Below are 14,916 nucleotides of genomic sequence, written 5' to 3' on the forward strand. Positions count from 1 at the left end.
TCTTAACTCTTTCTGAGAATAATATCTAACTTTTCCAGGGGAAGTGGTTTTCTCAAGTCCAACCATGTGCACCATTTTCTGAAATATCTAACTCCTCCTATAACTGTTGTTTGTAGTCTCAAAGATGAACACATGATGAGCAAGATGAATCAGCATACTCCATGCATCCTTACTTAACTGCAAACATTAGCTCTTGAATTAATTTAGATCAATTAAAGCACTTCTTTATTAATTTTTAATAATAGTTGTATTGAGATGTAATTCATATACCATAAAATTCAGCCTTTTAAACCATATAATTCAGTCATTGCTAGTATATTCAGAGTCCTACAATGACCTCCACTATCTAGTTTTAGGTTCCCTTACGGCTCAGCTGGTAAAGAATCGCCTGCAATGTGGGAGATCTGGGTTTGATCTCTGGATTGGGAAGATCCCCGGGAGAAGAGAAAGGCGACCCACTCCGATACTCTGGCCTAGAGCATTCCATGGACTGTATAGCCCATGTACTTGCAAAGAGTCAGACATGACTGAGTGACTTTCACTTTCACTTTCAAATTTTACTTTCTAATTTTTACTTTCTGATTTCACTAATTTTACTTTCTAATTTCACTTTCTAATTTTAGAACATTTTAATTACTTTAAAAAAGAAACCCTGGACTGAGCATTCACTCTCCATCTGCTACTAACCTCAGTTCAGTTCAGTTCAGTTCAGTTCACTCACTCAGTCGTGTCCGACTCTTTGCGACCCCATGAATCGCAGCACGCTAGGCCTCCCTGTCCATCACAAACTCCCGGAGTTTACTCACACTCATGCCCATTGAGTCGGTGATGCCATCCAGCCATCTCATCCTCTGTCATCCCCTTCTCCTCCTGCCCCCAATCCCTCCCAGCATCAGGGTCTTTTCCAACGAGTCAACTCTTCGAATGAGGTGGCCAAAGTACTGGAGTTTCAGCTTCAGCATCAGTCCTTCCAGTGAACACCCAGGACTTATCTCCTTTAGGATGGACTGGTTGAATCTCCTTGCAGTCCAAGGGACTCTCAAGAGTCTTCTCCAACACCATAGTTCAAAAGCATCAATTTATCGGTGCTCAGTTTTCTTCACAGTCCAACTCTCACATCCATACATGACCACTGGAAAAACCATAGTCTTGACCAGACGAACCTTTGTTGGCGAAGTAATGTCTCTGCTTTTTAATATGCTGTCTAGGTTGGTCATAACTTTCCTTCCAAGGAGTAAGCGTCTTTTAATTTCATCGGTGCAGTCACCATCTGCAGTGATTTTGGGGCCCCAAAAAATAAAGTCTGACACTGTTTCCACTGTCTCCCCATCTATTTCCCATGAGGTGATGGGACCAGATGCCATGATCTTAGTTTTCTGAATGTTGAGCTTTAAGCCAACTTTTTCATTCTCCTCTTTCACTTTCATCAAGAGGCTTTTTAGTTCCTCTTCACTTTCTGCCATAAGGGTGGTGTGGTCTGCATATCTGAGGTTATTGATATTTCTCCCAGCAATCTTGATTCCAGCTTGTGCTTCTTCCAGCCCAGCGTTTCTCATGATGTACACTGCCTGTAAGTTAAATAAGCAGGGTGACAAACAATATACAGCCTTGATGTACTCCTTTTCTGGTTTGGAACCAGCCTGTTGTTCCATGTCCAGTTCTAACTGTTGCTTCCTGACCTGCATACAGGTTTCTCAAGAGGCAGGTCAGGTGGTCTGGTATTCCCATCTCCTGAAGAATTTTCCACAGTTTATTGTGATCCACACAGTCAAAGGCTTTGGCACAGTCCATAAAGCAGAAATAGATGTTTTTCTGGAACTCTCTTGCTTTTTCAATGATCCTGCAGATATTGGCAATTTGATCTCTGGTTCCTCTGTCTTTTCTAAAACCAGCTTGAACATCTAGAAGTTCTTGGTTCACGTATTGCTGAAGCCTGGCTTGCAGAATTTTGAGCATTACTTTACTAGCGTGTGAGATGAGTGCAATTGTGCAGTAGTTTGAGCATTCTTTGGGATTGCCTCTCTTAGGGATTGGAATGAAAATGGACCTTTTCCAGTCCTGTGGCCACTGCTGAGTTTTCCAAATTTGCTGGCATATTGAGTGCAGCACTTTCACAGCATCATCTTTCAGGATTTGAAATAGCTCAACTGGAATTCCATCACCTCCACTAGCTTTGTTCGTAGTGATGCTTTCTAAGGCCCACTTGACTTCACGTTCCAGGATATCTGGCTCTAGATGAGCGATCACACCATTCTGATTATCTGGGTCATGAAGATCTTTTTTGTACAGTTCTTCTGTGTATTCTTGCCACCTCTTCTTAATATCTTCTGCTTCTGTTAGGTCCATATGATTTCTGTCCTTTATTGAGCCCATTTTTGCATGAAATGTTCCCTTGGTATCTCTAATTTTCTTGAATAGATCTCTAGTCTTTCCTATTCTGTAGATTTCCTCTATTTCTTTGCATTGATCGCTGAGGAAGGCTTTCTTCTCTCTCCTGGCTCTTCTTTGGAACTCCGCATTCAAATGGGAATATCTTTCCTTTTCTCCTTTGCTTTTTGCTTCTCTTCATTTCACAGCTATTTGTAAGGCCTCCTCAGACAACCATTTTGCCTTTTTGCATTTCTTTTCCACGGGGATGGTCTTGATCCCTGTCTCCTGTACAATGTCACGAACCTCTGTCCATAGTTCATCAGGCTCTCTGTCTGTCAGATCCCTTAAATCTACCTCTCACTTCCACTGTATAGTCATAAGGGATTTGATTTAGGTCATACCTGAATGGTCTAGTGGTTTTCCCTACTTTCTTCAGTTTAAGTCTGAATTTGGCAATAAGGAGTTCATGTTCTGAGCCATAGTCAGCTCCCGGACTTGTTTTTGCTGACTGTATAGAGCTTCTCCATCTTTGGCTGCAAAGAATATAATCAATCTGATTTTGGTGTTGACCATCTGGTGATGTCCATGTGTAGAGTCTTCTCTTGTGTTGTTGGAAAAGGGTGTTTGCTATGACCAGTGCATTCTCTTGGCAAAACCCTATTAGCCTTTGCCCTGCTTCATTCCGTACTCCAAGGCCAAATTTGCCTGTTACTCCAGGTGTTTCTTGACTTCCTACTTTTACATTCCAGTCCCCTATAATGAAAAGGACATCTTTTTTGGGTGTTAGTTCTAAAATGTCTTATAGGTCTGCATAGAACCTTTCAACTTCAGCTTCTTCAGCATTACTGGTTGGGGTATAGGCTTGGATTACTGTGATATTGAATGGTTTGCCTTGGAAACGAACAGAGATCATTCTGTCATTTTTGAGATTGCATCCAAGTACTGCATTTCGGACTCTTTTGTTGACTATGATGGCTACTCCATTTCTTCTAAGGGATTCCTGCCCACAGTAGTAGATATAATGGTCATCTGAGTTAAATTCACCCATTTCAGTCGATTTTAGTTTGCTGATTCCTAGAATGTTGACATTCACTCTTGCCATCTCCTGTTTGACCACTTCCAATTTGCCTTGATTCATGGATGTAACATTCCAGGTTCCTGTGCAATACTGCTCTTTACAGCATAGGACCTTGCTTCTATCACCAGTCCCATCCACAACTGGATATTGTTTTTGCTTTGGCTCCATCCCTTCATTCTTTCTGGAGTTATTTCTCCACTGATCTCCAGTAGCATATTGGGCACCTACCGGCCTGGGGAGTTCCTCTTTCAGTATCCTATCATTTTGCCTTCTCACACTGTTCATGGGGTTCTCAAGGCAAGAATATTGAAGTGGTTTGCCATTCCCTTCTCCAGTGGACCACATTCTGTCAGACCTCTCCACCATGACCTGACCGTCTTGGGTGGCCCCACACAGCATGGCTTAGTTTCACTGAGTTAGACAGGACTGTGGTCCTGTGATCAGATTGGCTAGTTTTCTGTGATGATGGTGTCAGTGTGTCTGCCCTCTGATGCCCTCTCGCAACACCTACCGTCTTACTTGGGTTTCTCTTACCTTGGACATGGGGTATCTCTCCATGGCTGCTCCAGCAAAGCGCAGCTGCTGCTCCTTACCTTGGACGAGGGGTATCTTCTCACGGCCGCCCCTCCTGACCTTGAACGTGGAGTAGCTCCTCTTGGCCCTCCTGCACCCACACAGCCGCTGCTCCTTGGCGGTGGGTAGCTCCTCTCGGCTGCCGCCCCTGACCTTGGGTGTGGGGAAGCTCCTCTCGGTTGCAGCTCCTCACTGTCGCAGCCTGGCACTAACCTCAACCTCTTCACAAATCTGCTTTTTGTCTGTGATGATTTGCCTACTTTGGACGTTTCATATGATTGGGATGATACAGTATGCAGTCTTTGGTAAGTGGCTTCTTTAACTTGACCTATGTTTCCATGTTGGAGTATATATCAGCACTTCATTCTTTATATTGCAGGATAATATTCCATTGTTTGTTATGCTGCATGTTTTTAACCCATTCAACAGTTAATGGACATGTGGGTTGTTTCCATGTTTTAACTCTTATGGGTAATGCTGCTGTGAAGATTCATATCTCATAATTTTCTAAACTTGATACCAGAGAGAGCAACTCACTATCCTACTCATTCATTTTGCCTCAGCTTGGCCTGTTTTCAACATTTCCAGGCAGCAATTCTAGAATAGGGGCTTCCCAGGTGGTGCCACAGGACTAGAAAAGGTCAATTTTCATTCCAATACCAAAGAAGAGCAATTTCAAAGAATGTTTAAACTACAGCAAAATTGCACTCATTTCACATGCTAGCAAGCTAATGCTCAAAATTCTCTAAGTGAGGCTTCAACAGTGCATGAACTGAGAACTTCCAAATGTTCAAGTTGAATTTAGAAAAAGTAGAGGAACAAGAGATCAAATTGCTAACATACATTGGATCACAGCAAAAACAAAAGAATTCCAGAAAAGCATATAATTCTATTTCACTGACTAGACTAAAGCCTATGACTGAGTGGAATACAACAAACTGTGGAAAATTCTTAAAGAAATGGGAATACTAGAGGCAGGTAAAAGGCAGGCACTTTACCTGCCTCCTGAGAAACCTGGATGCAGGTCAAGAAGCAACAGTTAGAACTAGACATGGAATGATGGACTGGTTCAAAATTGGGAAAAAGAGTATGGCAAGGTTGCATATTTTCACCCTGCTTATTTAACTTATATCCAGAGTACATCACACAAAATGCCTGGTTAGATGAAACACAAACTGGAATAAAGACTGCCAGGAGAAATATCAATAATCTCAGATATGCAGATAAGACCACCCTTATGGCAGAAAACAACGAAGAACTAAAACACCTCTTGATGAAGGTGAAACAGAACAGTGAAAAAGTTGACTTAAAACTCAACATTCAAAAAAAAAAGATCATGGCATTTGGTCTCATCACGTCATGACAAATAGATGGGGAAACAATGGAAACAGTGAGAGACTTTATTTTCTTGGGCTCCAAAATCACTGCAGATGGTGATTGCAGCCATGAAATTAAAAGAGGCTTGCTCCATGGAAGAAAAGCTATGACAAACCTAGACAGTGTATTGAAAAGCAGAAACATCACTTTGCCAACAAAGGTCTGTCTAGTCAAAGCTATGGTTTTTCCAGTAGTCATGTACGAATGTGAGAGTTGGACCATAAAGAAGGTTGAACACCAAAGAACTGATGCTTTTGAACTGTGGAGAAGACTCCTGAAAGTTCCTTGGACTCCAAGGGGATCAAACTCATCAATCCTAAGGGAAATCAATCCTGAATATCCATTAGAAGGACCGATGCTGAAGCTGAAGCTCCAATACTTTGGTCACCTGATGTGAAGAGCCAACTCATTAGAAAAGGCCCTGATGCTGGGAAAGATTGAAGACAGGAAAAAGGGAAGACAGAGGATGAAATGGTTGGATGGCATCACCGACTCAATGGACATGAATTTGAGCAAGCTCCAGGAGATGGGAAGGACAGGGAAGTATAGTGTGCTACAGTCATGGGGTCACAGATATTTGTACACAACTGAGGGACTGAACAACAACAGGTGATACTATTGGTAAAGAACCCACCCGCCAAAGCAGAGACGTAAGAGATGTGGGTTCGATCCCTGGGTTGGGAAGATCCCCTGGAGCAGGGCACAGCAACCCACTTCAGTATTCTTGCCCAGAGAATTCCATGGACAGAGGAGATTGGTAGGCTACAGTCCATAGGGTCACAAAGAGTTGGACATGACTGAAGTGAGTTAGCATACACAGCACTGCATTCTAGAATAACAGAAAGGAAAGGAAGTGGAGGGGGAGAGAATAGTCCTTTATTTCAGTTTTCCACAAGTCCTAGGTACACCGCTCTTCTTCTCACAGTTTGGTCACAGGATCTGTTAAAATGCCCCACTTTACATAACTTGGTTTGGGCTGGGAATCTATCATGTGCATACAAAAGAGTTCACCCTAAGACATGACCTTCAATAACTCTCTGAACAATGCTACCAGCAGTGAAGCAGGTTAAATAATAAAAGTCCAAAGTTTAGGCATAACTCACAGCTGCTGCTTCATTGTATCTCCTTCATCTCTTTGTGGAAATAATGCCCAATCTTAAAGATCCAAACTCCAAAACTTACTTTGCTCAGAAAGCTCCCTAATATTTAATCACCTCTTTCATTTCAGGCTTAAACAATCAGTTCTGCACCTTTATTTAGGGTTTGTGGCTTCTGTGCTCAGTCATGTCTGACTCTTTGCAGTCCCATGGACTGAAGCCCACCAGACTCCTCTGTCCATGGGGTTCTCCAGGCAAGAATACTGGAGTGCGTTACCATGACCTCCTCCAGGGGATCTTCCCTAGCCAGGAACTGAACCTGTGTCTCTTGCATCTCCTGCATTGGAGACAGATTCTATACCACTGAGTCACCTGGGAAGCCCATTTAGGGTTATATTTATGTGAATTAAATTGCCATTAGTTTACATATCTGCCTTCTTCATTAGGCATTAAGATTTTTGAGACCTGGAACTCTTTTTGCTCAACTTGGTGTTTCTAATAGTTCGCACAGTGATTAATTCAACAAACATTAATTTTTATGTATGAGTCACCTATTCTATTCTTAAAACTATGATAGTCCTGGGGATAGAAAAATGAATAAGATCCTTTGAGAGGTTACATTTTACTATAGGAAGGCTATATTAAAATCAATAAGAATAAACTGTATGAGTGTTGTTATGATAAAAATAAGCACAGGGCACAGGAAGTCACAAGAATGTATAGTCAATTCTGCTCAGATCATAGAATCAGATTTATAGGTGAATCCACTCTTAAGCCCAAGGAGGGAATTCCCTTTAGCTTCTGACAAACAAATATAATGGGTAAATAAGGATTAATCTGCACTGCAGTTGAGTTCACTAATGAGCCTATGTCAGAGTCACAATGCGGCCACAAGCGTCAACTGATTTATATTGTGATTTCTAGTTCAATGGGACACATAACAGATAGCAGATCTCTTCTCCCTTTGTGTCTGAATAGGAATTAGGGAGCTAGACCTCTCCCAGGGAACAGAAAGCATCCTAAGAGACTAGATCCTACTAGACTATTCTTACTGGTTATGCTTGTCTGGGAAGGAAACACCGCACCCTTATGTAACATGTACTTCTGCAAAGGGCCAAAAAATAAAAGACTTACTTCATATGTAGCTTCTCTCTTTCTTCTTTAAGGCAGTATTTTTGATAAAAAAAGAAGTTGGTGGCAAGATAAATTGCATTCTACCTGTTAGTCACTGAAATCAGATCCCTTTTAACTAAATATGAAAGGTATAAAAGGGGAAACTATCAATACAGTTGGTAACTGTCCACTTCATTCAGAATTTCAAGAGAAAACTAAAAAATAATTACCACTTGCTAATGGTATTATAATAATGAATAAGTTTCAGTAAAGATTTAGAAAAAAGTGACATATTTAGCTCTATGATACGATAGCTTTACTGATCATTATCACTTTTTGCTTGTTTTAGTGTAGATTGGAATTCACTTGTGAAAATAGTTTCAGTGTACCAAGGAGCCCTTGCCTTTTCCTAAATTGAGATTTTACTTTAGAGACTGTATTTTAATTATTTAAATTTGGTCAGGCATTCAGATAATTAATCCCTGGGAGAGTTTTCCTCACTATCATGCTAAGCTAGCCTTCCTATGCCTTGTCCTAATCTGTTTAATATCCCAAATAACCCAGGGCCTGTTCTATAATAATATTATACTTTCTGTATTCTAATGTTGGAATACTTTATACTTTATTACAATTTCTATTATTTGTCTTAAACACTCTAAGAATAGAAACCATGACATGTAGTAGGTACTTAATATACAGCTGCTGACTGACTGGATAATAATCCATTATGATTGCTTTGAATATTCACTTTATTTTCAAATTCCTCAGTGCTACTTCATGGCAAGTATTTACTGTGTCTATAAAACAAGATTCTTTTATTTTTAAGTTGAATTTTTGTTAACTGTTAATTATTTGACTATTAAGATCATTTTATGAATTATATACTTTAACATTCAAAATGTCCATCTTTTATGTAACCTGATTAGAAAATGCTCAGTATGTATTTAGAGTAAAAATAGCTTTCACTTTTAATCTTAAATTTTTTAATTTATTTTCTTCTATTTCAGTTACTTTCAATATTACTTTCAGTAATTTTCAAAATAAAAGGCATATTTTTTTTTCAGTAGGGAACAAATGTAAGAAAACTTATGCAAAATATTTGCAGTGTCACAGGACTAAATATATTTCTTAGATTCCCTCATCAAAATTTTTCAAAGTGCTCTCCCACTCATATCTCTAGCCATTAGACAAATTTATCACACCCCTAACTTCCTCTCTTTCTGTGGCTGTTCCGGAAGCCTCTAGGGAGGTAGCTATACCAGTGAGTTAAATTCATCTTCTTTTCAATATAGTTTTCAACATCGCTGTCTTATGTATATTTGACCTAGAGTCACAAAAGAAAATCACCCCTTCATAATAAATAATGTCTTCTCTTTCCTTCGAAAGCATATATGATGTTTTTGATTCCAGCAAAGCTTAGTGAAGAAATATTTTTCATTCATCCCAATAAAAATGGCCTGAGATTTCCTCCATCCAATCTTGAAGGTTCAGGATCCAGGAACTCTATATGAGGTCTAGCAAGAGAATGTAGAGCCTGTGACACCGAGGCCCCTCTGTCCTGAGATCTCAGAAAACTCATGAGGGCAGAAGTCCTCTAGGATATTCTCTTCAAAAGATGAATTGGGACCAAACAACTGGTCTCTCAGAACATGGAAATTCACTGTTCATAGGAAAGGAGCAAATGAACTCTCAGCTCTATATGAGCTGACACTCTCTTGGTATTAGTCTCACATCACCCACATTTCTGTTACTGTTAGTAGTTCACAACATATTCGTTATTCTACAGTTCAGGAGGTCAGAAACTTAGTCATTCTCACGGGGCTAAAAAGTCAGGCATCAACAGGGCTGGTTTCTCCTGGAAGCTCTGGAGGGGAAAGTGTTTCCTTATCTTTGCCCACTTCTAGAGGAGGCCTTGTTTTTGGAAAATGATAAGTCAATTTTTGGTGAGAATTCTCACCATAAGATGCCATTTTCTGTTCTGCTACCCATTTTTAGCTCTTTGTAGAGTCTGTTATACTAACTGCTTTTTTCTTCTCTGAATGGGTTTCCTCAAAAAATGTCTGCATTATCTTCTCTTCTGAACTGTTAACAGGCTATTCACTGCCCTTTGAAATTGTGTGGCAGATGTGGAAAATACCTTCTGTATGCTCTTCCAAGTTTTGGATAGTTTCAGGGGCACAGTTCTTAGAAACTGCCCTAAGCACCCTAATAGCTAGTTACACCACTGTCTCAAACACTATCTTTGCTTCTCTTCCTGTTGAAATTTGCTTCCAACCACTTCCTGTTGCTGTCTTCTTGTTCCAGACTCCCAATTTCAATGTTTCTTTACTATGGTTTATTTATAATGGAAACTGCTCTAACAATGACATTACTTACAAGAATATCCTTGACGTATCCAATGGTCCAGAGACAGTTTCAATTATTATAGAACTGTTTAGTATTACTTTATCCTATTTAATTCTCTACATACCTGAAGCAGAATGTCTAGAAGGCAGACTTTATGGAAGCAAGGGCTGCATCTTTTCATTATTACATGTCCAGTGCCTAACACTGTATTTTGGGGATAGTAAGCATTTACTAAAATCTTTTTGAATGAACTAACAAATAAATGAATAATGAAAATGTGAAGAGCAAAGTCTGCATTTATCAATCCTGTAGATTGAAGCTAACAGGTTCAGCCATTGAGAGACCGCTGGTGAGTTAAGTGCTAAGGAAAACATTCTAAGTAGGGTACAGAGTAGGGCTGAAAACCTTATCTAGTCAATAATTTTGGCTAAACACAGAAGCAAATTATCAGAGTTTTCAAAAAAAGTCAAAACAGCCAAATGAGAAATAGAGAATTTTATATTTCTTGACACTTAAAATTTTTATAGTGTTGTTTGTTAAAACTCAGTTATAATAATCAAGCTCCTTTCTAGCAAACTTGCTTACACTTGTTAGCATAGGCAGGGGTGGCTGGGGTCGGGGGATTGTCAGCTACTGTATAAGCAAAAAACTTGGTGAATTCCCTAAGTCATTCTCAACTGAATAGAAAAGTGAAGATTCAGCACATCTGCTCAACCACTAGAGAACAGAGGCAAGTACATAATGCAAATAGCCCTGCAGGAAGGAATATCAAAGAGCCACCACAACTACCAATTAACAGTGAAATGTTACTCCATAGGGACTTAGCAAATTAATGTGAAAAGGAGTTGAATTTTCTTTAATATATGTTTATTTAGAAGAAGATAATTTTTTCCCTATTAATGAATTATATCCCTACACTCAATTTATCACCTTAGGTTGATATTCGTTTTCTATTGCTACTCTAACAAACTACCACAAACTTAGTAGCTCAAAACACATTTATTATTCTACAGTCCAGGAGGTCAGAAATTCAGAATCAGTCCCACTGGGCTAAAAGCCAGGTTTCAGCAGGGCTGGTTTCTCCTGGAGGCTTTGGAGGGGAATGTGTTTCCTTGTCTTTGCCTGCTTCTAGAGGAGGCCTACATTCTTTGGCTTGTGGGCAACCCCCCCCCCCGCCACACACACACTATTCAAAGCACATTACTCTAATCTCTGCTTCTCATCATGTCTCTTCTCTGACTTTCCTGCCTCCATCTTATAAATACCCTGTTATTACATTGACTTACCTGGATAATCCACATGACTCTTCCCATTTCAGTATCTTTAACTTAATTTCACCTTCCATGTAACGTTAGGTAATAAATACCTAACATCATAGGACATCTTTAGGGGGCCCATCACACGGTTAGGTTAGTATGAAAGAATTCAGTTAAAAGTGAGGAAGGAAAAGAAAACGAAGAAGGTCTCTCAGTAACAATAGCAGGGAAAGTACCATGGCTAGGAAATGCCTTCAAACCTTCCTAGTATTTGGTCTAGTTTTGAGCTAGAAAATAAGACACTCTATGAGAATATTATGGGCTTCCCTTGTGGCTCAGCTGGTAAAGAATCCGCCAGCAATGCGGGGGACCTGGGTTCAATCCCTGGGTTGGGAAGATCCCCTGAAGAAGGAAAAGGCTACTACTTCAGTATTCTGACCTGGAGAATTCCATGGACTGTATAGTCCACGGGGTCTGAAAGAGTCAGACAGGACTGAGTAACTTTCACTTTCACTTTCTTTCATGAGAATAATATATGTATAAAGATCTGGACATTTGCTTCAAGAGGAAAATTCTCTGATAATAAATAACTATGAAGAAAAAATGTACTCTTTCACTTTTATGATATCTTTCTGCTTTAGGAAAGAACCAGTTTTTTTTTTTTTTAAGTGATCCAGAATCTAAAAGTAGAAATGAAACCAGCAGAACTAGCAAAAGCATCCAGTCTGCAAGGGCACAAGGAATCAGTCATGCAGCTCCAACAGGGCAACAGGGCCTCAGCCATCCAGTTATTGGAACATAGAGTCAGCATGAGGCTCATAATCTCTACTGCGTGGGGTAATCAGACTGAAGCTGTCAATATGCTTTTAAAAAGAATACAAGGGAAGAAGTCAATGGATCCAAGAGTTTGATATATTGAGAAACTAGAAACCAACTGTGGATAGCATTTTTTGTCATTCTGTAACAGGGGAAAAATCAGAAACCTGTGATTACACGCTGCTGGTCGCATTCTGCCTGAAAAAGCATCTCAGTGTGAGGATTACTAAGTGCCTCTTGTCTGAGAACAAATGTGAACCAAGAGATTAACCCAGCATTTTAGACAGTATCATTTCCTTAGGGGAGAAGGTTGAGAGAAAATAAAGTCAACTGTGACTAAAGATTATCTGGCACTGAGAAGACCAAAATGAGTGAAAACATTTCTAAAATATCTTTTCATATGCAAAGGCAAAGGTAGAATATGTAAGACTTTGTTCACGATCTCTCTGTATGTGATCTCCACACATTTTCTTTTCTTTGTGAAAACAATGTCTACATATTCTCAACTGAATAGTGCCACTATTATAATGAATTATGAGTTCAATTCAAATCTGTTTTGAAGGAAATAGATGTTCATTTCTATGAGATTTTTGCTCTGTGGAAAGAAGAGGAGTAAAACAGAAGCAATTTTTTGATATATATATATATATATATGTATAACCTTGTCTATGATGTCCATGCAATCTTTAGCAATAACTAAGCAACTTAAAAGGAAGAGAAGGCTTATACTAAGGGGGAAGGCTATGGGGTCAGATTTGGGATTGAATTCCAGTTCTGTCTACTTAAAACTTTTAAAACCCAGATTCCTCATTTGTAAAATATGGCTAAAGATTGCTTTGAGAACCAAATCACATGAACATTGTGAATCACTTACATGGTGCTTGGCACACATAATACTTAAAACAGAGTAGCTGTTAATAGCAATATTAATTAAACAAGAGTGAACAAATAAGAGGCTAAACTGTTACATCAAAATCTTTGAACAAGAGTTGTGTTCTCATTCAGTACCTGAAACAAAAACAAAGCTAGAATAATTTTTGAACTTTATAGATTTTTAAGCTTTTCTAACACGAAATCTTATTCAATAAAGTAAGTTAATATAAACAGCCCTAAATTTTAGACACATTTTTGTTTTCATTTTTCCATTTACCAGGATCATACTGATAAAGTTGTGGAAGTATCTGAAAATACTTAATTATCCTATATATTATAAATATTGTTATCTTATTAGAGGAGACACTGTCATAAAACTGTATAGCTGGCAGAGTCCTGAGTATAATTATTTCAATTTCCACATTTAGCTGGGATTATGCACGGCTCAGAAATAACAGAATTGCCCCAGCTCCCCAGATAGTGAAGAGGAAAGTCAAGATGGCAGCCACAGCCTTCTGACTTCCAGTCCAGGGCTCTTCATACAAGAAAGCTACTTGATATGTGACAGATATAATTTGCTATCTGAAGATTATCCTTGTGAACAACTCTTTGTGTGCAAGGAGGGAATGAGCATTGTGTATTTGCATAGAGAAAACTGGGATGCTTTTGAAGAGATGGACACTTAACTGGCAAGCAGGAGTTAGAAGGTGTCTATCACTTTCTCCTCAGAATCTTGGTCAAAGCATCTTTTGTGAAGATGCATCAGTGAGAACACTGTCTCCCCAATGGATTGGTTTAAGAAGACTTATGCTTTCCTGAGAACTGAATTTCTGAAAATATTGACCAAGAGTTTATATACTCTTTAATCCAAACTCTCTGTTTTTACCTTATTGTTCTGTGGTCTCTAGGTAAAGAGGCACTTGGAGAAGACAATAAATTTGTCAATATATTATTTCATAAATTAAATAAAATCTTCCGCTCCATTATTTCAAATACAGGAAATCAACTTAAAGTTAACAATGAGGTTAAAGGAACAATTGGAATATATATTGAATGTATATATATAAATATATCTATAATAGCTTTCAAGTTTGCTGACATATTTCTCCCAGTTTACTTCATCATGATATAAAATGTAAAACAAATTCAGCTATGTGAAAAAAAAGTTTCGATACTTGATTTGTGTCATTTCTAAAAGAGACTTTATGAGATCAATATCAAATAGTTGGTCTACAAATATAAATAGTTGGTATATAAGCCTCCTTTCTAGGTTACTTTCATAAAAAGAGAGAGGGGGACATTTAGGCATGAACAATTACCAACTCTTCAAGATGATCTTCAAAAATATTTTTAACTTCAGAATGTAAATTACTAATTTAGAAATCCCTGAGAGAAGAAGGGATGTTTATTTTAAGGCTTTGGGGAAACTCTTGAGTATTTCAGGCTTTAGGGCAAACAAACAAACAAAGGACCAATTTAGATCCATGTCTATTTTGTTTTTTAACTAGGCCCAGTTTTGAGCAGGAGTAGGAAATATACAATACATAATTTATGGATCTAACCTAAAATGTTTGGGCAAAATGCAATATCAAAGCAAACAAACCCAAAACAAACCAAAAAACTCCCAACTATATATCTATATCTACATTATTATCTGTAATAATCTTTACTGACTCATCCATATCTGTAGGTCTGCTGGATGGCATCACCGATTCAATGGAGATGAACTTAGGTAGACTCTGGGAGATAAAGAGGGATAGGGAGTCCTGGCGTGCTGCAGTCCATGGGGTCGCAGAGTCAGACACGACTGAGCTACTGAAGAACTGTCTCTCTTTTCCAGTACGGGTCTAGCTCTGGTAACCCTTTCTTCCAGGAAGCGGGGGCATCGTGGAAGCCCTTGAATGGGACAAGAAAGTTGACAGGAACGGGTAACCTCGCTCTAAAAATGTCCTGAGTGAAAAGGTGAGGAAGGAACTGGCCCGAAGAGTGTTAGGAGAAACCGAAGTGGCCTAAAAAG

General features: G+C 39.0%; 1 protein-coding gene across 1 annotated transcript in view; it reads left to right on the forward strand.

Moving 5' to 3' along the window:
* The window catches only part of BANK1 (B cell scaffold protein with ankyrin repeats 1), a 402,106-nt gene that overhangs the window by 73,741 nt on the left and 313,449 nt on the right, over positions 1-14,916 (forward strand). The gene's annotated exons all lie outside the window — the stretch shown is intronic.

The sequence above is a fragment of the Odocoileus virginianus genome, chromosome 21 (genome assembly GCF_023699985.2).
Source record: "Odocoileus virginianus isolate 20LAN1187 ecotype Illinois chromosome 21, Ovbor_1.2, whole genome shotgun sequence".
NCBI classification, from domain to species: Eukaryota; Metazoa; Chordata; class Mammalia; order Artiodactyla; family Cervidae; genus Odocoileus; species Odocoileus virginianus.